General features: G+C 38.3%; 2 pseudogenes; both read left to right on the top strand.

Annotated features, from left to right (window-relative positions):
- Window positions 1-27804, top strand: part of LOC139185793 (craniofacial development protein 2 pseudogene) — a 181320-nt pseudogene that overhangs the window by 15717 nt on the left and 137799 nt on the right.
- LOC139185792 (craniofacial development protein 2 pseudogene) overlaps window positions 210-27804 on the top strand; it is a 62011-nt pseudogene continuing 34416 nt past the window's right edge.

Raw genomic sequence — 27804 nt, 5'->3', positions numbered from 1 at the left:
CGAGACAGCAAAAGAGACACCGATGTATAGTACAGTCTATTGGACTCTGTGGGAGAAGGTGAGGGTGAGATGATCTGAGAGAATAGCATTGAAACGTATATTATATGTGAAACAGATTACCAGTCCAGGTTCGATGCATGAGACAGGGTGCTCAGGGCTGGTGCACTGGGATGACCCTGAGGGATGGGATGGGGAGGGAGTTCGGAGAGGGGTTCAGGATGGGGAACACATGTACACCCATGGCTGATTCATGTCAGTGTATGGCAAAAACCACTACAATATTGTAAAGTAATTAGCCTACAATTAAATAAAGTAATAAAAAGAAATAGAGGTTTAAATATATTTAAAGCAATTAAGTAAGAAATAGAACTTAATGTACTATAATAAAAATTGGAAAGACAAGACCAGGGAAAGAAAAATGGAGGCTGATGTAATTAAGCTAAGTTCTTATTGTTCTTTTTCGAAGTGTGGAGTCAATTTTTAAAAAGTCAGAAATTGAATCAAGTGGTAGTATGTGTGTATTATTTTCAAGGATAGAGGTATCTATCAGAAGTACTAAAAAACAGTTTCACATAGCTATCTTTAGTGGTTTTCAAACTGTGGAAGTGAATCAAGTTAGTGGGCTACAATCTACATTAGAAGGGCAAAAAAGAAAAAGTATGAACAAGTAAAATTCTTGAAACTTTTATCATCTGTGTGTGTGTGTGTGTGTGTGTGTGTGTGTGTATGTGGGTGTAAAATGTATTTCCTACTTGGGTCCTCGTCAAAAATGTAATCCAGGAAGTAAACTAAGTTGTGGACAGTAATTGGGCAACATTTTTATCTTTTATTTTTCTACTCCATGTATTTGAATTTTTAACTCATACATGTATTAATTTTATAATAATTAAAAATATATATCTGTTTTTTATTACATTAAAAAATTCATAAGCTTCCATAAGATAATGTGGTATATTTCCTAACAAAAGCAGATATTAGGCAATTTTCTTAAGAAACAAAATGACAGGCAATCTTACCATCACTTAGCAAGAAAGGAAAAGTTAACAGCAAGTTTTAAAGATTACTTAAGGCTCAAGAGAGGGAAGCCTGGGGCAGGGCCAAGAATTTAAGACTTTAGGAGTGGATTAAGTGGATAAAAGAAATAAAAGTTCAAATATCACTTTCAGGATATAACCCAATACTAAGAATGACCTTGAATCAACAAATAATTTTACCTTATTGTCTGTAATGTTTCATCTATCAGTGAACAATATAATTGCTTGCATTTCTATGGTGACTTTCAACTTTCCTCAGTTTGCATCAAATATGATACAATTTTAGAGCACCTGTTTGCCCAGATCCTCCGTTTTCTAAAAGCTTTTACTCCACTGGGGTGAGATCTCTGTAGCCATGTGCAATTTGTGACCTACCACCTAGCCATAAAAGTGTTGGTCACTCAGTCAGTCATGTCTGACAGTTTGCAACCCCAGGGAATGCAGCCCACCATCCTCCCCTATCCATGGAATTCTTCAGGCAAAAATACTGGAGTCAGTAGCCAGTCCCTTTTCCAAGAGATCTTCCCCAGGGATCAAACCCAGGTCTCCTGTGTTGCAGGTGGGTCCTTTACCATTTGAGCTATGAGGGCTTCCCTGATAGCCTGCAAAGTGTTGGACACGACTGAGCAACTAAGCAGAGCACACACCTCGCCATACCTACTTTGACCAAGGAGACTCCTGACCCAATCTGTACTAGTCAGACTTTCTCTCCTAGGAATTTAGAACTGAGAAATGGTGGTCATTTTGTATTGATCCCCTGGGGAATAAGGATATCATTCTGGGACAGCCATATTTGGCCCATACATATAGATACCTGCTCTTCCCATGCCTTCATGTTCACACTTCCTTTATCACCTTGCTCACTCCTTGCACTTTTCAGTGTTAGATACCCGAGATTCTGTCATATACCTCTTGGGATACAGAGTTGATATGCATTGGAGATCAGGTCTGTGTGCTTTGAATACTGTTTTCCTGTTAGGACCAATCTTAAAGGAGTTTATTCCAGAGGGCCGGGACACGTAGGAATCAATAAGAAAATGGCACCACAGGTAACTGACAAGTTTATATTGTACCCAAGGAGCAGAGATATTAGCTGAAAGGCTGATTTCTATCTTCCCTGTTGCCTCTGCTGGGGCTCCTGTGGTTGATAAGGTGAGGTAAGATTTCGTTATATGGTCGATCAGCTAACTCTGTAGATCCCCTGCCTTTGCTTTGTTGTTCTTTAGTTGCTAAGTCATGCCTGCCTGTTTTGCAACTTCATGGACTGTAGCCCGCAAGGCTCCTCCTCTGTTCATGGGATTTTCCAGGTGAGAATACAGGAGTGGGTTGCCATTTCCTCCTCCAGGGGATCTTCCCAACCCAGGGATTGAGCTCGCATCTCCTGCATTGCAGGTGAATTCTTTACTGCTGAGCCACCGGGGAAGCACCCCTGCCTTTGCTGGGGCCCTTAATACCTAAGATGACCATATGTCTGATTTACTTGGGATGCAGTTTCCGCATAGCCTTAATACAATTTTTAGTGCTCTTTCATTCCTAAAAATGTCCTGGTTTGGATGATAAATCATATGGCCACCTATTCATGATCATAAGAGCTGTCTGGCACTCTGGTAGAACCAAAGCCTTAGTCTCTTCACTCCTCCTATTCACTGTTGAATGCCTCTGTTGGAAAAGCCTCCAAGCCTCCATTCTGCCCATGTCAGGTCTTTCAGCTGCCACTTTGAAGGTATAAGTTTGAGAGGCAAAGAGGTTGGGTAGTCATTTTTCTTCTTGTTCTAGAAACCACCTCCCTCCCCACCCAAAAAACAGGCTGAAACCATTAAGAAAATGCTAGATCTAGAGGCTAAGTTACCTCCTCCTTTCCATATACTTCCTCTTATAGTTCTTGTCCTGCTATTCACTTGTACATTCTTTTTTCTTTTTTATTTTTTTGTTCTTTAATATTTGGCTGTGCTGGGTCTTCATTGCAGCAGCTTCAGGCTTCCCTGTTTGTGGCTTGCAGGCTCCAGAGCGCATGGGCTTAGGATTTGCAGTGTGCGGGCTTCTCTCTAGTTGTGGTGCTCAAGCTTAGTTGCCCTGCAGCCTGTGGGATCTTAGTTCACCTCCCAGAGATCGAACCTGTGTCACCTGCATTGGAAGGTAGATTCTTAACCTCTGGACAACCAGAGAAGTCCCTTTCCTTTCTTTTTAAAAAAACTCTTCCTGTGGGTTGGTTTTTTTGCAGAGTTGATTTTGAGGAAAGGCATTTTGACGAATGATTCTCCACTGAGTTGGAATTTTTTTCCTGAGGTGTTTTTAACCCAAAGTTATGTGATATAGATATTAAAACCATGCTAAAGGTTTGGTTTTGTGGATTATCTATCTAGCACCAGGTACATTTGAAATAAAAGTCTGACTCTTTCAAGTGTATAGGTTGGCCCTGTGAAGAGTTTTCAGGTATTGTAGTTTTTCAGGTATGTGGGCAGTTGGCTGTAGAGTATCTTTGATGACATGTAATGTCATCATTGAAGAAGTTTAAGAGACCTGAGTTAAAGGCCTGATTTCACCCGTCTTGTGATCTTAAGCTGCTGATGTTCTGCCCCTGTGGAATCATGCAGTTTTACTGCTAAAAAGAAGTAATGATCATCTAACTGAACCCCTTTAGTTTTACATGCTAGAGCATAAAGGAGTAAAGAGGTAAAATGATGAGCCCAGTAGCTCACAACTAGTAAGCAGTACAAGCAAGATTAAAATCTGGGTCTTATGATGTGGTCCCTCAGTAGGGAAAATATGAGGTTCTGCATTTATAAAGAACTTCCTCAAAGTGGCTTACTCCACCAGTACATTTTATCTGCAGTTTTATTGTCTCTGGGGCTTCCCTGGTAGCTTGGACAGTAAAGCGTCCAATGCGTCCAATGTGGGAGACCTGGGTTTGATTCCTGGGTCGGGAAGATCCCCTGGAAAAGGAAATGGCAACCCACTCCAGTATTCATGCTTGGAAAATCCCATGGACCGAGGAGCCTGGTGGGCTACAGTCCATGGCGTCACAAAGAGTCGGACATAACTGAGTGACTTCTCTTCACTTCACTTCTTCACATACACAGAAAAGAATTCAGCTACCTTGAAAGAATAAAGCACAGACAAAAGACTATTAACTCATGAAGTCAACAAATACTTATGAAGTGCCTGCTGTTCCAGTACTATTCTAGATACTAGGGATATAGCAGTGAATGAATCTGAGTCTGTGCCCTTGTGAGTATATGTTCTTGGGAGAGGGAGGCAGATGATGAACAAATAAATATTTTTAAAAAGGTAAAGTAGTAAAAGGTTCTGTGAAGAAAAGTAAAGGGTAAGAGAAGAAAGTTTGACACTGGGATCAAGGAAGGCCTCTATGAGGAATTGAGCAGAGACTTGAACCAGTTGCAGCAGCAAGCCAAAAATATACCTAGAGGAAATTCTTTCCAAGCTGCAGTTCTAGGACACACAAAAACTTTGACTTGGGAATAGTCTTGGGAAATTTAAGAGATATAGTGGCAGGAAGAAAGAAAAAAAATTCTACACCTAGATAAAAAGGAGATTTTAAAAACATCCAAAGAGAAAAGATAGATTCAGTTCAGTTGCTCAGTTGTGTCTGACTCTTTGCAACCCCATGGACTACGGCACGCCAGGTCTGCCTGTCCATTACCAGTTCTCGGAGTTTATTCAAACTCATGTCCATTGAGTCAGTGATGCCATCCAACCATCTCATCCTCTGTCGTCCCTTTCTTCTCCCACCTTAAATCATTTCCAGCATCAGGGTCTTTTCAAATGAGTCAGCACTTCGCATCAGTTGGCCAAAGTATTGGAATTTCAGCTTTAGCATCAATCCTTCCAATGAATATTCAAGACTAATTTCCTTTAGGATTGACTGGTTGGATCTCTTTGCTGTCACTTGTTCAATAAATAGGTTAAAGATGCCCTCTGTATATTGGTCCTTATGTTGTTTACTTATTCACAGCAGGCTAGTACCATTATTTCAAATCTACCAATATCAAACTCAAATTTTTATATTTTTATTTATATAAAAACAATGATAATAATGACTCATCAGAGAATATAAAAATAAGATAAATCTAAAATACTCATGGTAGTAACATGTACAGTGGGATAGAGTGAACATATTAATAGGAGAACTATCCTAGGTCTTTGTTTTATTCATAATCAAGATAGATATATTGATTAATTTTAATATCTATAAATGTTAATATTAAAGATATAACTAAAGGATATATGTAGAATGTACTACTCCAAAATATAATACAGAGTAAGGTAAACACAGTTTATTTAATGCAACAGATAGTAGCAAGAGAAAAAAAACAGGTTTTTTTAAAGTTAAAAGAGCTTATTTAACTTTTAAAGAGAAAAGCATGAAATAAAGTAAGAAATCCAAAAATATCAGTAAATGGACTCAATTCACCAATTTAAAATTAGGCATTATCAGACTGAATATAAAAAAAATTAAAATGTACCTGAATTGAATTTATAGAAACTATGTCTAATATGAAGATGTAGAAATACTTAAGTAAGTAAAAGAAGAAGTTCTACAGTGAGGCAGGAGGAAAAAAAGTCAAAGGATAGGAAGGAAATTAATAAAACGGTCATTATTTGCAGATGATATGATTGTCTACATAAAAGAATCCAATAGTCTGCTGACAAATCATTAGACTTAATCAAAGAATTTGTAAAATGTCTGATACAAGGTTTATATACAAAATTTAAATGCATTTTATATGCAATTAGAAAAATAATATTTTAAGAGATAATTTTTATAATAGCAAGAAAAAATATAACATCCTTTGCATATTAGGCAAGGCTTTATAGAGAAAATTATAAAACTTTAATGAAAACATAAATATATTGAGAAATATAAACATATCATTGGCTAGAAAGATAGTATTGTGAAGAAGACAAGTTTTTCAAAATTTATCTATCCAAATTTTGATTGAAATCTTAGATGAATTTCTTTAACTTGACAAGTTTGAGAGAATTTATATGAAAAGTCAAAGACCCAAAAATAGCCAAGATATTCCTCAAGAATAACTAGGGAAGATTTTCTGTATTACATATCAAGATTTCTTATAAATTTATATTAAGTAAAACATATTGGCAATGACCCAGCAATAAGAAATTGACCAGTGGAACTATTATAGAGTCAAGAGATTGATCCATACATATATGGTAACTTGATTTATGCCAGGTGGATAGTGTAGATGACTGAAGAAGGATGAATGTCAATAAAGACCGATAGGTTTTGAACTGCTGCTTAGTCGCTTCAGTTGTGTCCGACTCTGTGCAACCCCATAGACGGCAGCCCACCAGGCTCCTCCATCCCTGGGATCCTCCAGGCAAGAATACTGGAGTGGGTTGCCATTTCCTTCTCCAATTAGGTTTTGAACTACTTACCTTTAATTTTCTAGTTAAATGAGATCATAAATGTCTACGTTGTTTAAACTACTGTTAGATTTTTCTGTTACTTGTAGCCCAAAGAATTCCTGATACAGGTCCTAGCATCCTTTGGTCCCTGGTACAATTCCTAGCATCCTTTGGTCAAGTACACATGATTAAAATGGTGCAGTCAAAGTGGATCCCAAGACTTGTTAAGGAACGACAGGGAAGAGGCTACGCTTCTACTAAATTTGAATCTGAGTGATTATGTGCCTGAAATTTCTGGGGACTGCCACGTGGAACCCGAGAGGGAAGCCAACACAGGGGAAGGGAGAGTGAAGGATGAAAAGAAACTGAGTTTTGATTACTAGAGTTTGAACCTTTTAACTTAATGACCCAGATAACAACGATGTTGTAGCCACTCACTTAGAGCCAAACAGCCTAGAATGTGAAGTCAAGTGGGCCTTAGAAAGCATAACCAAGAACAAAGCTAGTGCAGTGATGAAATTCCAACCAAGTTATTTCAAATCCTAAAAGATGATGTTGTTAAAGTGCTGTACTCAACATACCAGCAAATTTGGAAAACTGAGCAGTGGCCACAGGACTGGAAAAGGTCAGTTTTCATCCCAATCCAAAAGAAGGGGAATGCCAAAGAATGTTCAAACTACCACACAATTGCACTTGTTTTGCATGCTAGCAAGATAATGCTCAAAATCCTTCAAGCTAGGCTTCACAGTATGTGAACTGAGAACTTCCAGATATACAAGGTGGACCTTTCAAAAGGCAGAGGAACCAGAGATCAAATTGCCGACATGCCAACATTGTATCATAGAAAAAGCAAGAAAGTTCCAGAAAAACATCCACTTCTGGTTCATTGACTATGCTAATGCCTTTGATTGTATGGATCACAAGAAACTGGAAAATTCTTAAAGGGATAGGAATACCAGACTACCTTCCCTGCCTCATGAAAAACCTGTGTGCAGGACAAGAAGCAACAGTTAGAATTTGATATGAAACAATGGACTGGTTTCAAATTGGGAAAGGAGTACATCAAGGCTGTATATTGTCACCCTGCTTATTTAACTTATATACAGAGTACATCATGCGAAATGCCAGGCTGGATGAGGCACAAGCTGGAATCAAGATTGCTGGGAGAAATATCAATAACCTCAGATATGCAGATAATAACACTGTAATGGCAGAAAGTGAAGAGGAACTAGAGAGCATCTTGATGAAGGTGAAAGAGGAGAGTGAAAGCTGGCTTAAAACTCAACATTAAAAAATTAAGATCATGGCATCCAGACCCATCACTTCATGGCAAATAGATGGGGAAACAAAGGAAACAATGACAGATTTTATTTTCTTGGGCTCCAAAATCATTGTAGAGAGTGACTGCAGCCTTGAAATTAAAATACACTTACTGCTTGGAAGAAAATCTATGACAAACCCAGACATCATATTTAAAAGCAGAAATATCACTTTGCTGGCAAAGGTCCATATAGTCAGAGCTATGGTTTTTCCAACAGTCATGTTTGGGCATGAGAGTTGGACCATAAAGAAGCTTGAGCATTGAAGAATTGATGCTTTTGAATTGTGGTCCTGCAGAAAACTCTTGAGAGTCCCTTGGACAATGAGGAGATCAAACCAGTCAATCCTAAAGGAAATCAACCCTGAATATTCACTGGAAAGACTGATGCTGAAACTCCAATACTTTGGCTGCCTGATGCAAATAACTGACTCATTGGAAAAGACCCTGATGCTGGGAAAGATTGAGGGCAGGAGGAGAAGGGGGCAACAGTGGTTGAGATGGTTGAATGGCATCACTGACAATGAACATGAGTTTGAGCAAACTCCAGCAGATAGTGAAGGACAGGGAAGCTTGGCATGCTGCAGTTCATGGGGTCACAAACAGTTGGACACAATTGAGTGACTGACCAATAACAACAACTGAGACCCACCTTCTCCTGTCTCCTTCTCCTATTATGTAAAAAAAAAATTATGTAAAAAAATTTACCTTAAAAAATAATTGTATCTAAAAAAATAATTACATAGATTTTTCAATTATGTAAGCCAATACATTTAAAAAAATTTGTCATTTTAAGTTGAATTATCTGTCTTATGCAACCAAAATGATCTGAGTAGAAATGGTAAAAACTCAACTCACTTTCTCAAAAAGCTTATCATCGAAACCATGATCTTACACTGAATTTTTAAAATGTTGCTTACTGAAGATGAATGTGACTAATAAAGCTAATGTATAACCAAAATGCAGTTGAGACTACAAGAGCAGTAATTAGTTTGAAACATTTGAGTCAGAGTAATATTTACATTTTTTGAAAATTCTAAGAAAGAACAAAAGACTCTTCCACCGTGTTTTAGTCAATAAAACCAAAGCTGAAGGGTTGAGAAGGAGCTATGATATAAGGTTAGAAGGCGAGCTTAATTTTGTTTGCCATGTAATAAAGGTGCATGGGATTGTAGAAAATAAACTCTTGCCTCATTCTCTATGGAAACAATTTTTACAAATATGTAGTTAAAATGCCTTTTAAAATTCAGGTATTTTGTTAACTAGTCTTGCTAGGATGACTTACAAAGGAGAAGGAGAAGAAAGTCTGAAAGTCATAAGACACAAGAGACTGTGTTTGTGTTTTTAGAGGATTTTTCAAAAGAAAAGAGACCTTAAAGCCAAATAAATACCAAGTGGATTCATGACAAAGAAAATGGTCTACAATAGTAGTTCTCAAAATTAACTTTAGCGTTGGAACTTTTTTCCAAATGAAATCTTACAGAGAATTTCAATATGTAAATTAGACAAATGTATTTGTTACTATAGGTTTTTTAATGTAACTGTATAATGTTTGCTTGTTAAGGAGAAGAGGAAGGACGCTACCTTTAGTGTGTTTGTTGAACAAACTAAAATTTTAAAATCAAGAGTTATGGATAACAGTTCTCATCTTTTATCATCATCAGGATTTAGTTTATTTCTCTATTTAGTTTAACTATGCAGGAGTAAGATGGACATTTGCAAATAGTAATTTTAGGATACTTTTGAATTAAACTTACTCAGAAGCCTGAGAAAGGAGTAGTAGATTTTCCAAAATTTTATTTCAAAGTTAAACCATTAAGCATGTCTACTATTGGAACTAATTATCTTATATATAAAAGTTAGAGAAGACAGAACTAAAAGTTACAAGGGTTGCATAAAATACTTATAATAGGATACAGTATTATGACATAACACTTGCTTACTTATTAGTCTGTTGTTTTTGTTGTGTAATTAGCTATTTTGCCTCAACAGAGATTTTGCCAAATGATGTGTCTGAACATTTAACTGTTTTTTAACTGAGCATGATGCATGTATGTTATGGATTTGTGCTCATTTGTACAATTTTATGTCAGTAAATGTGCTGATATGTCTTAATTTAAAAAAAGATTAACAGAAATGCAAAACCATAATTTTCAATTTAATCTTCATTTGTAAGAAATTTCGGAGAAGGCAATGGCAACCCACTCCAGTGTTCTTGCCTGGAGAATCCCAGGGACGGGGGAACCTGGTGGGCTGCATCTGTGGGGTCGCACAGAGTCGGACACAACTGAAGCAACTTAGCAGAAGTAGCAGCAGCAGCATGAGAAATATAAGTGAGCACACAACACATTGATGAGGAAACACAAGGACTGTTCACAGATATTTCAGTTTTCTTCCTGGGAATTGGGAAGGTTGCTCTTCTTGGCCCACTTTGGAGCTGGTTGTTGCCATGAAATGTGAAATGTGAGCAGCAATAATACTTCTGGCAGCACTTCTGGACAGATGTTTTAAGTGTCCCTGCACAGTTCTTCATGTCTCCTTTCCTCTGCCACAGTGATCAAAGAAGCACACGCATGAGGAATCTCCATCAGCCTGGATTCCTAAGTGATAATGAACAGATTTCCCTGCTAGCCTGATCTGAGCTTGTGTAAAGTCACAAACTATGGATTAGCCGAAGCAGCCAGTTAGCAGAGAGGGGAGAGTGGTACAGACTTGCAGAGAGAATGTGATATGCTATGAGAGAGTGATGAGAGGGAGCAGCAGATCCCTAGAATTTCTTTGGTTCCATGATTCCATGTCCCATGGGTTCTAACACTAAACCCTGTATAATCCTATGGAGCTTGAACAGGACTCCTGATACAGTTCAGTTCAGTCTCTCAGTCGTGTCCGACTCTTTGCGACCCTATGAATTGCAGCACGCCAGGCCTCCCTGTCCATCACCATCTCCTGGAGTTAACTCAAACTCACATCCATCAAGTCGGTAATGCCATCCAGCCATCTCATCCTCTGTCGTCCCCTTTTCCTCCTGTCCCCAATCCCTCCCAGCATCAGAGTCTTTTCCAATGAGTCAACTCTTCGCATGAGGTGGCGAAAGTACTGGAGTTTCAGCTTTAGCATCATTCCTTCCAAAGAAATCCCAGGGCTGATCTCCTTCAGAATGGATTGGTTGGATCTCCTTGCAGTCCAAGGGACTCTCAAGAGTCTTCTCCAACACCACACTTTAAAAGCATAAATTCTTCGGCGCTCAGCTTTCTTCACAGTCCAACTCTCACACCCATACATGACCACTGGAAAAACCATAGCCTTGACTAGACAGACCTTTGTTGGCAAAGTAATGTCTCTGCTTTTGAATATGCTATCTAGGTTGGTCATAACTTTTCTTCCAAGGAGTAAGTGTCTTTTAATTTCATGGCTGCAATCACCATCTGCAGTGATTTTGGAGCCCCCAAAAATAAAGTCTGACACCGTTTCCACTGTTTCCCCATCTATTTGCCATGAAGTGATGGGACCAGATGCCATAATCTTGGTTTTCTGAATGTTGAGGTTTAAGCCAACTTTTTCACTCTCCTCTTTCACCTTCATCAAGAGGCTTTTTAGTTTCTTTTCGCTTTCTGCCATAAGGGTGGTGTCATCTGCATATCTGAGGTTATTGATATTTCTCCCAGCAATCTTGATTCCAGCTTGTGCTTCATCCAGCCCAGCGTTTCTCATGATGTACTCTGCATATAAGTTAAATAAGCAGGGTGACAATATACAGCCTTGATGTACTCCTTTTCCTCTTTGGAACCAGTCTGTTGTTCCATGTCCAGTTCTAACTGTTGCTTCCTGACCTGCCTACAGGTTTTTCAAGAGGCAGGTCAGGTGGTCTGGTATTCCCATCTCTTTCAGAATTTTCCGCAGTTTATTGTGATCCACACAGTCAAAGGCTTTCGCATAGTCAATAAAGCAGAAATAGATGTTTTTCTGGAACTCTCTTGCTTTTTCGATGATCCATCAGATTTTGGTAATTTGATCTCTGATTCCTCTGCCTTTTCTAAAACCAGCTTGAACGTCTGGAAGTTCACGGTTCACGTATTGCTGAAGCCTGGCTTGGAAAATTTTGAGCATTATTTTACTAGCGTGTGCTGCTGCTGCTGCTAAGTCGCTTCAGTCGTGTCCGACTCTGTGCGATCCCATGGACGGCAGCCCACCAGGCTCCCCCATCCCTGGGATTCTCCAGGCAAGAACACTGGAGTGGGTTGCCATTTCCTTCTCCAATGCGTGAAAGTGAAAAGTGAAAGTGAAGTCGCTCAGTTGTGTCCAACTCTTAGTGACCCCATGGACTTCAGCCTTCCAGGCTCCTCTACCTGTGGGATTTTCCAGGCAAGAGTACTGGAGTAGGGTGTCATTGTAGTTATACTTATAAATATTTTCCCAATTTGGTTTAGCTTTCATAATTTTTATGTTGGTGGTTTATGTCAATTTTTAACCTTTGTGTAGGTTATTTTCCTTTACTAAGTGGCATATTATCCAGTAGTTTGTTGGCATCTCCTATGACTGTTTATTGTATAAAATTATTCTGCCTACTTTTGTGTGCTATGTAAATTGACATCTTTTATATGTAACTATTATTGTTATTTCCCATATTTTTCCTTTTAAAGATCAAACTGATTCACAAACCTCAAATCTTATTTTTACTTTTTTGAATAAATTATCTAATTATTTTACTGCACATCCCAGCAATCATACCTTCTCTGCCTTTACATGAAGGTGGTTCAAACTCTAATTTTAATTATAAGGCTGCTAAAAATGATTTTACTGACCACCAAAGAAATACACCTAGCTTTACCCCTGAACTTCATACCTAATGTGTGTGTGTGTGTTTTCTGAAACTCGTTATTTTGAACTTGAGGGCAATGGATAGGGCCTTCAGTTTCAGTTCATTTCCAGCAATTGTTCCATTTTATCTAACTGCTGAAAACAGTTTAAGGCTACAGGCAAATCAAACATTTGGAAACAATGGTGGACAGCATTCTGTCTCCTGAGAAATGTTGTGATCTAATCCTAACTTGACTTTTGTCCAGGTAGTTCACTATGGTTCACTCTCTGTCCTGTTGATTGTGCAGTTGTTGCCAGAACACAAACCCTCATCTAACTCTACTGCTTGCAAAGCTCCCAGTCACCTGCAGGTAGAGTCAAAACTCCTTAGAACAGAAGAAGAACCTTTCACCATCTGGCCCCCCTACATTTTTATCTTCAGTTGCACCCCTCTTTAAAATGAGCACAGAAGCTGCAGCTATACGGAGGTACTTGTCAGTCTCAATAAATTATTTCTCATATCCGAGCTTGTGCACTTGTTATCCTGTTTAAAATGTCCTGCGCTTCTCTTCCCACCCCACCCCAATTCTTAGCATTCTTCAAATGCTGACTCAAAGTTCACTTCCATAGTGACAACTCTAAGTTCAGACTGCCTGGCAGTCAGTCACCCCTTCCTCTAGGAACTAGACAATTATTATCAAGTGGGGTAAAGAGATGTGGAAACACATAATCAAACACAAGTAAAAAAAAAAAAAAAAAACATGAACTCCTTAAGGACAAAGACCTCATCATTTTTTCACCTCTCTGTCCCCTGCATCTACCAGTCACACAACAAATAAATGTTGAATTGAGTTTAACTGAATCATGTGTAATGATTTAATAATTTCATTTTACCTTTAAGAATATCCACTATGTGGTTTTCTAAAATTATAGGTTCATAATTTGACCTTAAAAAACAAACTAAAAAATGGTTGCTAAAATTTTACGAATGTTTGTATTATGATTTTTAATGGATTTCAGTTAAATATATATATTATTATTTTTTAAATTATGTAGTGTTTCTTTTCTACTTTAAGGAGGTCTGTATAATTCATAGAACCTATGTAAATGTCTCAGGGTAATTTTAAAGTGTATAAAGCATATAAAGAAATAATATTGAAATTGATATTTGATACTTTCTTTGCAAACATCCTCCTGAAAAAAGTTAAAGTCATAGCAATAATGGTGGTGATTGTGGTTTAGTCGCTAAGTTGTGTCCAACTCTTGTGACCCCATGGACTGAAGTCCTTCAGGTTCCACCATAGGATTTTCAGTGGTGACTGACATTTATTTGAGTGCTCTTAATGTCCCAGGTGCTATGCTTTTTTGTCTCCTTTATTTCTCACAGGAGTTTCTGGGAAGAAGGTGACTTGAACACATTTTCCTGACCCTGCCCCCTCACCTTCTTTCCATCCTCTAATTCCTTACTGTAGCAACTTAGCAGCCAAGAGCAGCAAACCTTTGCTTGTAATGTATGTTTCTGAGGACATTCGTAGGAGAGGGTAGATACTGGACAAACGGGGTCAGTAACTGGGGAAAGCCAACTCTCTTTGGGAAAAACAGGGCTGCACAAGTGAATGGAATAATTTTCCTTCCAAGTGTCTGAGAAAAATGTTTCTCTCCCTCATATTTGGAGAGCCTGAGAATAAAGTATAGAATATTAGAGTAGAGGTTCTCAAAAGGTTGTCCCTGGACTTATAGCAATGACATCATCTGGGAACTTCTTAGACTTGTTAGAAATGTAAATTCTTGGGCCTCACTGCTTATAAATCAGAGACTATGGGAATGTGGCCCAAGAAGCTGTGTTTTAATAAGACCTCCAAGAAATTGTGTTGCATGTCTTCAAGTTTAAGAACCGTAGAACTGTAAGAGCAGACAGCTTAATATCCCCACCTGCTGGAAACCTCAACCAGCTGACCTAAAAAGGTGCTGAGGAACTAATGCACCCTACTAATGGAGGTGCTCTCCATTAGTAAGGTGCAGGAACTTGCAATATATTTAAGTAAACAATAAATTGAGGGAGATTTATCCAGCTGACCAACCAGAGAGGGTAGCTCATCTAAGACAGAAAGTAACTTAAATGTAAATAACAGTTCTGTTCAGTTCAGTTCAGTTCAGTTGCTCAGTCGTGTCCAACTCCTTGCAACCCCATGAATCACAGCACGGCAGGCCTCCCTGTCCATCACCAACTCCCGGAGTTCACTCAGACTCAACGTCCATCAAGTCAGTGATGCCATCCAGCCATCTCATCCTCTGTCATCCCCTTCTCCTCCTGCCCGCAAATCTCCCAGCATCAGAGTCTTTTCCAATGAGTCAACTCTTCGCATGAGGTGGCCAAAATACTGGAGTTTCAGCTTTAGCATCATTCCTTCCAAAGAAATCCCAGGGCTGATATCCTTAGCTCCCTTAATAGGAATCAGGGCTTAGGTTAAATAACTGTTCAAGGTCATACCACTAGTGAGTAACAGAACCACAATTTGAACTCAGGTCCCCTCCTTACCTTCTGTATATAAATTCTAATTATATATACTTCAACTGTTTCTGTAGGATTTATACTTTTTAAAACTTTGTTTTAAACTGTGATATAACATACATACAGCAGCCCCTTTATGGCTGTCTTCTCCCTGGCGGTAACCACTATCTTGACTTTGTGATCCTTTTTTATTTATTAAACCATGTCTATAAGCATTCTCAAACAATATAGTTGGATTTTTTCCTGCCTTGAACTTCTTATGAAAAAAATCATACTGTTTATATCCTTATGTGTCCTGCTTCTTTTGCTCAACATATTTTGGATATTCATCCATGTTGCCAAATGTAGCCATAGTTTATTTTCATTGCTATTTAGTTTTCATTTATTAGGGTGAATAATAAACATTTTATTTATTCTGGAATCCCTCATTTCTTCATTCCCACTGTCACTCTCCTACTTCAGACATTCATTAAATGATTCCTTATTAAGTTATCCCAGTGGTCTCTAACCTCCTCATTTCCAGGCTTTCCCCAGCTGCCGCCAGAGGATTCTTCTGAAAGTCAACACTGATCATGTACTCCTGTTAAACGAAGTTGTAGTAGGAGAGGGAAAAGAAAGGGTGGGAGGTAGGCAGTGACACATCTTTGGTTTTTTTTCTGAGGACAGTGAAAAGCCCTATCCGGTGATAGGTTTGACTTTCTAAGCTCAAAGGCTCTTACTCGAGAGTTCCTAGATCATAGGATTAGACTCCTGTGATAGCTATGCCTGCAGGAGTCCAGGCATTGGCTAGGCCCTCCTGAGTCACTGCCCACAGCCCCTTGAGATTACTTTAGCTGCTGGCTAAGTTTGCCTAGCCTTGGTTCCATATGTTGCCAATTCTTTCATTTCTCTGTAACTAACTGTCAAGTTCTATAGTAGACGTCCCCAACCTCTGGACCATGGACTGGTACCTCCCATAATAGCAGTAGCAGCATTAGATTAGAAATGAAGTGCTCAATAAATGTAATGTGTTTGAATTATCCTGAAACCATCCCCCCCATCCCTAATCCATGGAAAAATTATCTTCCATGAAATCGGTCCCTGATGCCAAAAAGGTTGGGAACTGCTGTTCTATAGGGGAGGCCAACTTTTACCCTCTTAGGATTCTTTTTGGATGGCTGAGAAATTGACATTTAACAGATCAACAGGAGAAAAGCATACCAATTTATTTAATGCAAGTTTTATATGAAATGGAGCCTTCATAAAGAATGAAGACCCAAAGAAATGGCAAAACCTATGTGCTTTTATATTTGTGAACAAAGAGAGCATATATAGAAAAGTGACTATGTAGGGGGTGCTAAAGGCAGATAAGGATTATTTTAACAAGGACTGTTTGTATAGAAGTTTCTTGGTCTTAATTTATAGGTCTTGATGAGAATGTTACATCCCTTCTGGTATAGGAAAGACATCTTTCATATAGGAATTTCATCTCCTGCTTTTAAGAAAAACAAGGAAAGATCAGTGTTTTTCTTGTTTTTCAAGTGCCTTTAACTCAAAATAGGTAATATACCAAAGAAGCATAGTGCTGGCATGCTCTGAACTCCTTCACTTTCTAACATACTTGACAGGTGGGACCATATAAATTAATGCATATTAATGCACACACACACACACGTTTGTCCATGTATCCACAGACTTTTGAACAGTGCAATAGTGAACTATTTTGTTGTTCATGGTTTTTGTTCAGTCACTAAGTTTTGTCCAACTCTACTACCCAGTGGACTGCAGCACACTGGGCTTCCCTGTCCTTCATTATCTCCCAGAGTTTGCTCAAATTCATGTCCATTGAGTCAGTGATGCTATCTAACCATGTCATCCTCTGTTGCCCCCTTCTCCTTTTGCCTTCAATCTTTCCCAGCATCAGAGTCTTTTTGAATGAATCAGTTCTTCACATCATGTGAAGATGTTGAAAAGTCCCAAGTGTTGGCACTTCGGCATCAGTCCTTCCAATGAATATTCAGGATTAATTTCCTTTAGGATTGATTGGTTTGATCTTCTTGCAGTCCAAGGGGTTCTCAAGAGTCTTCTCCAGCACCACAATTTGAATGTATCAGTTTTTCAATGCCCACCTTTCTTTATGATCCAGCTCTCATATCTGTACATGACTACTGGAAAAACCGTAGCCCTGACTATATGGGCCTTTGTTGGCAAAGTGATGTCTCTGCTTTTCAATATGCTATCTAGACTTGTCATAGCTTTAAAGTGAACAATTAATTTGCTGAAAAATGGAAAATTAAAGAAAAATGGACTCATACACTAAGAATTATAAGATTTAGCTCAAAAATCTCACTTAAATGGGTAAAGACATGTCAAGCTTCGTAACAAACATTGCTAATTCATACCTTCGAGCATAATTAGAATTACAGACGGAGAAGGCAATGGCAACCCACTCCAGTACTCTTGCCTGGAAAATCCCATGGATGGAAGAGCCTGGTAGGCTGCAGTCCATGGGGTCGCTAGGAGTCAGACACGACTGAGTGACTTCACTTTCACTTTTCACTTTCATACAATGGAGAAGGACATGGCAACCCACTCCAGTGTTCTTGCCTGGAGAATCCCAGGGACAGGGGAGCCTGGTGGGTTGCCATCTATGGGGTTGCACAGAGTCGGACACGACTGAAGCGACTTAGCAGCAGTAGCAGCAGCAGAATTACAGAATATTAGGGCCTTCTTGAGGAGGACATGGCAACCCACTCCAGTATTCTTGCCTGGAGAATACCCAAGGACAGAGGAGTTTGGCGGACTTTAGCATGTACAACTTCCTAGGGCTAAAACTTCAGGACTTAAAATGACGGAAATTTATTCTCTCACAGCTCTGGAGGCCACAGGGTGTTGTCAGGGCCATGCTCCCTCCCTCTAAAGACTCTGGGGGATAATCCTTCCTTGCTTTTTCCAGCTTCTGGTGGCCCAGGTGTTCTTTGGCTCATGACAGCTTAACTCCAGTCTCTGCCCCTGTCTTCACATAACCTTTTCCTCTGTCTTACTTCTCTTCTATTTCTTGTATGGACAGTGTCATTGGATTTAGTGCCCATCCTCACTGAGGATCATCTCATCTCAGGATCCTTAATTATATCTGCAAAAGTCATTTTTGTCAAATAAGGTCACATTCAGATGTTCCAGGTGAACAGATCTTTTTGGGAGCCGCCGTTCAAACCACCACAATCTCACACTTTGTTTATCCAGTTACCTAGTGACAGACACTTGAATTCTTTCTTCCTTCCTTCCTTTCTTCTATTATTAATAACTCCGCTATGAATATTCTTATCCAAGGCTTTTTGTGGATATGTTTTCAGCTTCACAGTTTTTGAATTCCAGTTCTAATTATCTTACTATAAGATGTGATTTTCTTTTTAGCGATAATCACCCAGAATGACATTTTAATTGTAATTCTTACAATTTCTGTAAGAATGATCAACCTGCATACAGCTGATCTAAACACGTTGTATCATTGAAAACTGAGTACTGCCAAGAGGCAAGGTAGGGTATTCTAATAAGTATATTCCTTTTGTTTCTCAAGATACTATAAAGAAACAAACAAGTTTCAAATCAGGAAACATTAACTTTAATTCCTTAAAGTAATAGAAATACTTGATTAAAGTAAAAAACAAATGTACAGTTTGACTCCATTATGTCAGTTCTTTTGTTTTGATACTTTGCATTAGTGCTTATAGCCATCACCTGTGGCTAAATTTGATACATTTATCTCATTATAGGCCTGACTAACATGGACCATTCCACTGTAAGGGATTTAAATACATCTCCATAAACAAAACCATTCACCTGGGATATTCTACCCTTAGATTCTGGTAGTTGCAGCCTTAGCAGAAATACTGGGAAGTGGTTTAGAGGCTTTTTGCATGTGTGTGGCTGGCTGCTGCTCTACAAGAAAAGCATCTTGCAGAAGAGGAACTCTGTCTTCTTCATCTGTGTGTCCTCCAAATCCAGGCCCAGCTCAACACTTATAAATGTTTCCTGACTAAATAATGCCTGTGAATAAAAAATAAGGATGATGCTGATTTCTCTTCATAGTAGAGTAATTCAATTGATATAAATTTCTTACAAATAGTTTTAATGAATGATTCCTTTTTAAATCTATTGGAAAGTCTTCCAGATTATTATTTGTTACACTGGTAGTTTCTTATTGCCTCTTTGCTTCACTTGTTCATCGATACTAGGAACTAGTGATTGGCTACACTATTTATTTATAAAAGCAATTTCAAACACTACTCAAGCTCTGATTAAACTTGACAAGTGTGACAGAGAAAGCACAGAGTTCTCATTATACTTATTAGACAACTTAGAACTGGTCCTGTAAAATGGTTTGGAGTTTTAAAAATAGGAACAAAATTATGTAATATGCTGTCACTACTACCTCAATCTTTGGCAATGTCTATAAATCAAAAAGTTTGCTTAACTTTTTGAAAAATGTAGATAACAGCTCTATTATTTTGGACTATAGTTACTTTGAAATTTCTGGGTGGATAAACTTGAAATTTTCACTAATCCTAATTTTCCATTTTTACTTTGTTCTGTCTCTTTAATTTTAATAGACCTTTCTCTGAAATCAGATTTGAGAAACAGACTCTGTTGAAATCATAATTTCTTCATTTTGACACAGTTGTCCACAGGATAAGGTTTAACAGAAGAGATAGTGAAGACTATGATAGCACAGTCAAATACGAGATAGTGTAACTTATGATGCATATTTTTAAAAGATACATAGGCGCTACTTTCAAAACCATAATTTCACCAGGCATTTTGAAGGCATTTCTTACATAGCATTATTTACCAGATTGTATTATTATCCAAACTTTTAAACCTCCTCTACTTGTTTGGGAGTATTTTCAGCTACAAAATAACAAACTGAAAGATCTTAAGCAAGAGGAGCTTGTTTGTCTAACATAACAAAAAAATCCAGAATAGATGCTTGCTGGCACTGGTTTAGCAGCTTAATGTAAGGGAGCTTCGGTTGGTAGCTCTGTGATTCCCTTTGCCTTCTCTTCATAGTCACAAGATGGATGCAAAGCTCTTTACTAGAAAAAATTTATCTTTGTCAAATCATCTATCCAATAGTTTTCTCCTTGCAGTTAATTGACCATAATGGTGTCACATGGCTATCCATAGCTGTAAAGGAGGCTCAGAAAATGAGTTTCTACTTCACCTCTCTAATGAGAGGGAGGCAAGAGAGAAGGGTTAGGAATGACTTTTGAGTCACCAATCACATCTTGCATATACTATGTGTTCAGTAGTGAACTAGCAATTTATCCACAGTGTTCAGCAGTCAGCAGAACTAAAATTCAGATATACACCCATTATCTTTCCTATTAAATTTATATTTTATTTTCCTCATTTGTTCAGAAACATAATAGAGGTTGTACTACTTATCAACAAGCATTTGTTAAATATGCAGAATACACTAGTTACTCTGTAACTGGAGAGAGAATTAGGAATGACTGATTCCAAGACTTCATCCATTTACTCAAGAGATATTTACTGAATGACTACTATGTGGCAGATATTATTTTGGAGTTTTGAAATATATCTGTGAACTAAACAAAAAGTTCTGTCCTTGAGGAAGCCTACATTCTAATAAAGCATATGAACATTTTAATTGAATTTTAAGAAGTGAATTGGATTTTCATAAATATGCACAATCGGGAAATGCATTTCATTCAAAGAGAATAGCATGAGCAAATACATGGAAACGTGAATGTATATTCTGTTTCTGGAGCATAAAGTAGCTCCGTGAAGTATAGAGTACATGGTGAGGGCTGAAAAGGCACTGTCAGTTTTTGTTGTTATGTCCAGGACAATGTGAATTTTGCCAGATCAAAACTAACATCTCTCATAATTAGAACCAAAGCTTGGAGGTACTACGGACACCTTGAACTTACTGTGTGTTCCAAATGGTCTCATTATATTTCTCCTGAAACCTGCTGTTATTCCTTTTTTTTCTAACTTGGTTTAGCCCCTCACCATTTCTTACCTGGGCTATTGCCATTGTCTCCCTACTTTCCACTCTTCTAATCCATCTTTTCAGCTACTTTAGACATGATTTTTCCAAGTTTATATAACTTTGAGATCATATTAAAGCCAAAGATTAGAAAATATCTGCCAATTTGGTGAAAGGGGAGATGGAGAAGGGGAGTTGTTAACTGTTTGTGTTAGTTTTCTATTGCTGTATAACAAATTACCACAAATTTTAGAGGCTTAAGACAATATACATTTGTCGTTTCACTATCAGGAGTCTGGCACAGTTTAGCTGGATCTTCTGCTTAGAGTTTTATAAGAGTACAAAGAGTTGGCTGTGTTCTCAACTGAAGGCTCAACTAGGAAAGTACCTTGCTTTCAAACTTGCTCAGGTTGCAGGTAGAATGTATTTGTTTGTGATTATACAACTTAGAGCCCCACTTCATTCTGCCCTCAGCTCTGATAGGCCACCCACAGTTACTTGCCATGTGCACTTTGCCCAACATGGCTGCTTACTTCATCAAACCAACACGGAGAGTCTCTTAAAGTGAGACATTGCTAGCAAGACAGAGCAGTATATTCATGGGAGTGAAAGCCTTTGCTATAGTATATTTATTATAATCGAGTTACAGATCCTGCCCACACCTACAGGGGCCTGATCTCCAGAAATATGAACACGAAGAGGTAAAGAACGTGGGGAGCCACCCTAAGTCTGTCTGTCACAGTACTCTCATAGTCTTCTCTATCTTTGAGGTCTGCTCAGGGGGCACTGGGAATGCCTGGGAATGACCTTGAAGCTTAGTTTCTACCTAAACAAGTGAAAAATCAACGACTGAAAGTGTTTGTTAGTGAGTACTTTTTGGAAAATATAGGGACACTGCCTTTGGCTATTTTGCTGGCTTCTCTCACTTCTGTCCCACTTCCCCACAGTTGTTCTAAGGAATTCCTTCTTCCCCTGGAAAGCACAGCAGTTCAGCTTTTCCAGCTTTCTACTCCCAAATATGTACAGCCAAATCTCTTCAGGGGATCAGCAGAACAGATTTCACTCTTGCTATTTAGAAGGCAGTAGGAATTAAAACAGAAAAATCTCTCATTTTTCCTGTTATATCCAAATGTGATCCTGTTTATCCTTTGCTTAAAAGCCCTTTAATCGTTCTCTGTTTCTTCACAATAAGCATAAGAAATATGAAATACACTTAAATTTCCAAGTATAATAAGTAACACCCTCCCTTGTCTGGTCCTTTTATGGTTTCTGGCCATTTCCCACTTGTACTCCAGTGCCCATGTTTTAAGGAACTGTCTTGTAGGCTGATACATGACTCAGGAGCTTGACTCACTACAATGATAGTCTATTTCCTCCCCTTCTGTTACTTCTTCCCCTAAATGTCTACTTCTGTTATTTTCTCTATGAAGCTTTTCCTGTCTATCTTTCTTTTATACTGACAGTACCTTATACACATTGATATTATTAATGTTTATAACACTTCCATAATTTTTTTACATGCCTGTATTTTTTTTAAATGAAACTGTAAACCCCTTAAAGATGTTGCCCTGTGGGAAGAGAAATACAGATTAACACAGCAGGAAAGAAGTGATAGCTGGAGTACATGTTTGAAGGTAATTAACATATAAGATGATATTTGAAATTATAAGAGTAGATGAGGTTATCCAAAAGAGAATAGAAAAGGTCAAATCAAGGCAGTATAGAACCTCTAATTAAGATGCTCAATGAAGTGTTTAAAATAACCTTGTGTTTGCAGCTTCTTGTGGACTTTTTGTTCTGATTTTTATACTGCTTTTTTTTTTAAATTACTTTTTCTCTTTAGTAGATTGATTAGACAAATATTGTAGAGTGGTTTTCAGTCTGACTTGACTGTAGTCTAAATAAGGTATAGTATATATGAAAAAATTTCATTTAAAGAAAAAATATTTCTTATGAGGAAATTAAATTTTGAAACTTTAGATATAAGATTTTATTTTTCATGATTTGGCCAACTGAATGGTTTTTCAGTGTCCTACCAGTTTCATTTCTGTAAATTCCTGTTCTAAATAATGTTTCTATTAAAGATCATAACATGTAAACTCATATCTTGTGACCTGAGGTATTTTATTGAAATGATGAGCCCTGAATGAGTTAAAGATCTTAATGTCAGAGCTAAAAGCCTAACTTCATCAGATTTTATAAGTCAGTCTTTGTAATAATTCAACAAGAACATTGAGCACTTATGATATGGATCTGTTACTGTCCTAGTTGATTTGGTTGCTTTCTAACCGATGGCTTCCATATGATAATTGTGAAATTCGTGAGTCTGGAGAAATCATTGCCTGAGGTTTTATTTTCAAAGTCCTATCATTTATAATTGAATTGCAAGCAAAACTCATTTTCTTAGGTTTAAAGTTCTTTAATATAGAGCAGTTTGGTTTCCACTATTACTTCCTTCAAAGTAAGTTTGTTAAATTATTCATAATTTGACCTGTAAGGTAAATTGTCGTGATAAGCATTGAGAACAGGAAAAACACTTATGGTGGTTTAAACTTTATTAGTTTTTTTTTGCTAATATGTTTAACAGAGGTTAGTAAAAGTCTTTTATAGATTATTATGATATGACAGGATAGATGAGCTCCGCAGGTTAGTAGGTGCCCAATATGCTACTGGAGAAGTGTGGAGAAATAGCTCCAGAAGGAATGAAGAGGCTGAGCCAAAGTGGAAACAATGCTCAGTTGTGGGTGTGTCTGGTGGTGGAAGTCCGATGCTGTAAAGAACAATACTGCATAGGAACCTGGAAAGTTAGGCCCATGAATCAAGGTAAATTGGAACTAGTCATATAGGAGATGGCAAGAGTGAACATCGACATTTTAGGAATCAGTGAACTAAAATGGACCAGAATGGATGAATTTAATTCAGATGACCATTATATGTACTACTATGGACAAGAATCCCTTAGAAGAAATGGAGTAGCCCTCATAGTCAACAGAAGAGTTCGAAATGCAATACTTGGGGGCAATCTCAAAAATGGCAGAATGATCTCTGTTCATTTTCAAGGCAAACCATTCAATATCACAGTAATCCAAGTCTATGCCCCAATCACTAATGCTGACAAAGCTGAAGTTGAATGGTTCTATGAAGACCTGCAAGACCTTCTAGAACTAACACCAAAAAAAGATGTCCTTTTCATCATAGGGGACTGGAATGCAAAAGTAGGAAGTCAAGAGATACCTGGAGTAACAGGCAAGTTTGGCTTTGGAGTACAAAATTAAGCAGGACAAAGGCTAACAGAGTTTTGCCCAGAGAAGGCACTGCTCATAGCAAACACCCTCTTCTGACAGCACAGGAGATGCCTTTACATATGGACATCACCAGATGGTCAATACTGAAATCAGACTGATTATATTATTTACAGCTGAAGATAGAGAAGCTCTATACAGTCAGCAAAAACAAGACCAGGAGCTGACTGTGGCTCTGATCATGAACTCCTTATTGCAAAAATCAGACTTTTTGAAGCAAGTGGAGAAAACCATTAGACCGTTAAGGTATGACCTAAATCAAATCCCTTACAATTATGCAGTGGTGGAAGTGACGAATGACTTCTGTTTCATTGACTATGCTGAAGCTTTGATTGTGTGGATCACAACAAACTGGAAAATTCTTAGAGAGATGGGAATACCAGACCACCTGACCTCTCTCCTGTGAAACCTGTATGCAGGTCAACAAGCAACAGTTAGAACAGGACATTACACGGATATGGAACAACGGACTGGTTCCAGATTGGGAAAGGGGTATGTCAAAGCTGTATATTGTCACCCTGCTTATTTAACTTACATTTAGAGTACATCATAAGAAATGCCAACCGGATGAACCACAAGGGGGAATCATGATTGCCGGGAGAAATGTCAATAACCTGAGATATGCAGGTGACACCACCCTTAACGGCAGAAAGTGAAAAAGAACTAAAGAGCCTCTTGATGAAAGTGAAAGAGGAGAGTGAAAAAGTTGGCTTAAAACTCAACATTCAGAACATGAAGATCATGGCATCTGGTCCATCACTTCATGGCAAATAGATGGGGAAACAATGGAAACAGTGAGAGACTTTATTTTCTTGGGCTCCAAAATCACTGCGGATGGTGACTGCAGCCATGAAATTAAAAGACCCTTGCTCCTTGGAAGAAAAATTATGACCAACCTAGATAGCATATTTTAAAAGCAGAGACATTACTTTGCTGATAAAGGTCTGTCTATTCAAAACTATAGTTTTTCCAGTAGTCATGTATGGATATGAGAGTTGGACTATAAAGAAGGCTGAGCAGTGAAGAATTGATGTTTTTGAACTGTGGTGTTGGAGAAGACTCTTGAGAGTCCCTTGGACTGCAAGGAGATCCAACCAGTTCATCCTAAAGGAAATCAGTCCTGAATATTCATTGGAAGAACTGATGCTGAAGCTGAAACTCCAATACTTTGGCTATCTTATGTGAAGACCTGGCCACCTGATGTGAAGACCTGACTCATTGGAAAAGACCCTGATGCTGGGAAAGATTGAAGACAGGAGGAGAATGGGATGACAGAGGATGAGATGGTTGAATGGCATCACTGACTTGATGGACATGAGTTTGAGCAAGGTCTGGGAGTTCGTGATGGACAGGTAAGCCTGGCATGCTGCAGTACATGGGGTCAAAAAGAATTGGACACAACTGAGTGACTGAACTGAACTGTGTGTTGTATGGCAGAAACCTACACAACTTTGTAAAGTAATTTTCTTCCAATTAAAAAATAAATTAAAAAAAGAAAAATTCCCACAAATTTCATTTCATTGCCAGTTTTTCTTACTCTGCTACCTGTAGTTTTCTGGTGATAGAAGAGATGTGAAACTAGGAGATTGAAAGAAAAATGTGAAATTAAATATGGAAACATGGTATTTAATCATCAGTAATGCTAAGTACATATCTAAAAGTAAATACTGAAATTATGTGGTTTTGTGTTCAATAAATTCCCAAAGCCTGTATGAAAAATGTCTTATCTACATATTCTGAATTTAGAACATGGTGAGTGAAACTGAGGGAGAGCTCAAGTCTGAACTGTATAACCTCTTCAGTCATATTAAATAGATGAGCTACTACAAAATGGGGTTTCCCAGGTGGAGTAAGTGGTAAAGAACCTGCCTGTCAATGCAGGAGATACCAGAGACAAGGGTCCCCTAGTTTGGGAAGATCCCTGGGAGGAGGGCATGGCAACCAACTCCAGTATTCTTGCCTGCAGAATCCCATGGACAGAGAAACTTGACAGGCTATGGTCCACAGGGTTGCAAAGAGTTGGACATGACTGAAATGACTTAGCACTAGGAAATAGGGCTTCCCAGGTGGCACAGTGGTAAAGAATCCACTTGCTGAGGAGATGTGGGTTCAATCCCTGTATCCCCTGGAGTAGAAATGGCAAGCTGCTCCAGTGTTCTTGCCTAGAAAACTCCCACAGACAGGGGAGCCTGGCAAGCTACAGTCCATGAGGTCGCAAAGAATTGGACATGACTGAGTGCAGCTCTAGGAAATAACACTTTTCCCCCTTGCTGTCTTCTGTAAACTGACTGTGTCCCAGCAAAATTCACATGCTGAAGCTTAATCCCCAATATGATGGTATTTGGAGATGGGGCCTTTGACACAGGTGGCTATGTCATGAAGGTAGAGACCTTGTAAATGGGATTAAAGTCCTTGTAAGAGAGACCCAGAGAGCTTTCTCCCCACTTCTGCCTTGTGAGGACACAGGGAAAACATGGCCATCTATGAATCAGGAAGCAAAATCTTATTAGAACACTGAATCTGCCAGCACCCTGATCTTGGACTTCTCAGCCTCCAGAACGATGAGAAATAAATTTCTGTTCTTTATAAGCTCAGCCTGTGGTATTTTATTGTAGCAGCCTGAATGAACTAAGATATTATTTGTTTTGTAAAAATAATGAAAAATCATAAGTGTAATGTTTGAATAATAATTTCTATAATAAGATATATTAAAAAGTACCCATAAAAACAGTTGTAAATACAAAGGAAAATAAAAAGGAAGGGGTTATAGCGATGGTAAATGCTGATAAGTTATGTAATTCACCACCCAAAGTTACTTAAGCAAAGAACCAAATTTTTCAACTTTTGGTTTATGTTCAGTTCAGTTGCTCGGTCATGTCTGACTCTTTGCGACCCCCATGGACTATCCAGTCCGTGGAATTCTCCAGGCCAGAATACTGGAGTGGGTAGCCTTTCCCTTCTCCAGGGAATCTTCTCAACCCAGGGATAGAACCCAGGTCTCCCGCATTACAGGGGGATTCTTTACTAGGTGGATTCTTTACCAGCTGAGCCCCAAGGGAAGTCCAAGAATACTGGAGTGGGTAGCCTATCCCTTCTCTAGGGGATCTTCCCGATCCAGGAATTGAATCAGGGTCTCCTGCATTGCAGGCGGATTCTTTACCAACTGAGCTATGAGGGAAGCCCTTGGTTTACATTAGTCTTATTTTATTTTTTTCCTGTCAGTCATTGAATGTTTGATTTTTAAAAACTTTTTTTTAATTGTGAAAGTATAACACATTTCCAGGAGACTTAGAGAATACCAGACAAAGTTACATATAGTTCCTAAATAGTCCTACGTATTACCATATATTACAGTTATTTTTTAAGTAGATAAATTAAGATTTTTAGTTGGGGTTTCAATATAAAAATCTCAGAAATTAATAGAATGAATATATGGGGAAGTAGAAGGATATAGTAGACCT

The sequence above is a fragment of the Bos indicus genome, chromosome 11 (genome assembly GCF_029378745.1).
Source record: "Bos indicus isolate NIAB-ARS_2022 breed Sahiwal x Tharparkar chromosome 11, NIAB-ARS_B.indTharparkar_mat_pri_1.0, whole genome shotgun sequence".
In the NCBI taxonomy this organism is placed as follows: domain Eukaryota; kingdom Metazoa; phylum Chordata; class Mammalia; order Artiodactyla; family Bovidae; genus Bos; species Bos indicus.
This window is presented reverse-complemented; position numbering and strand designations above follow the sequence as displayed.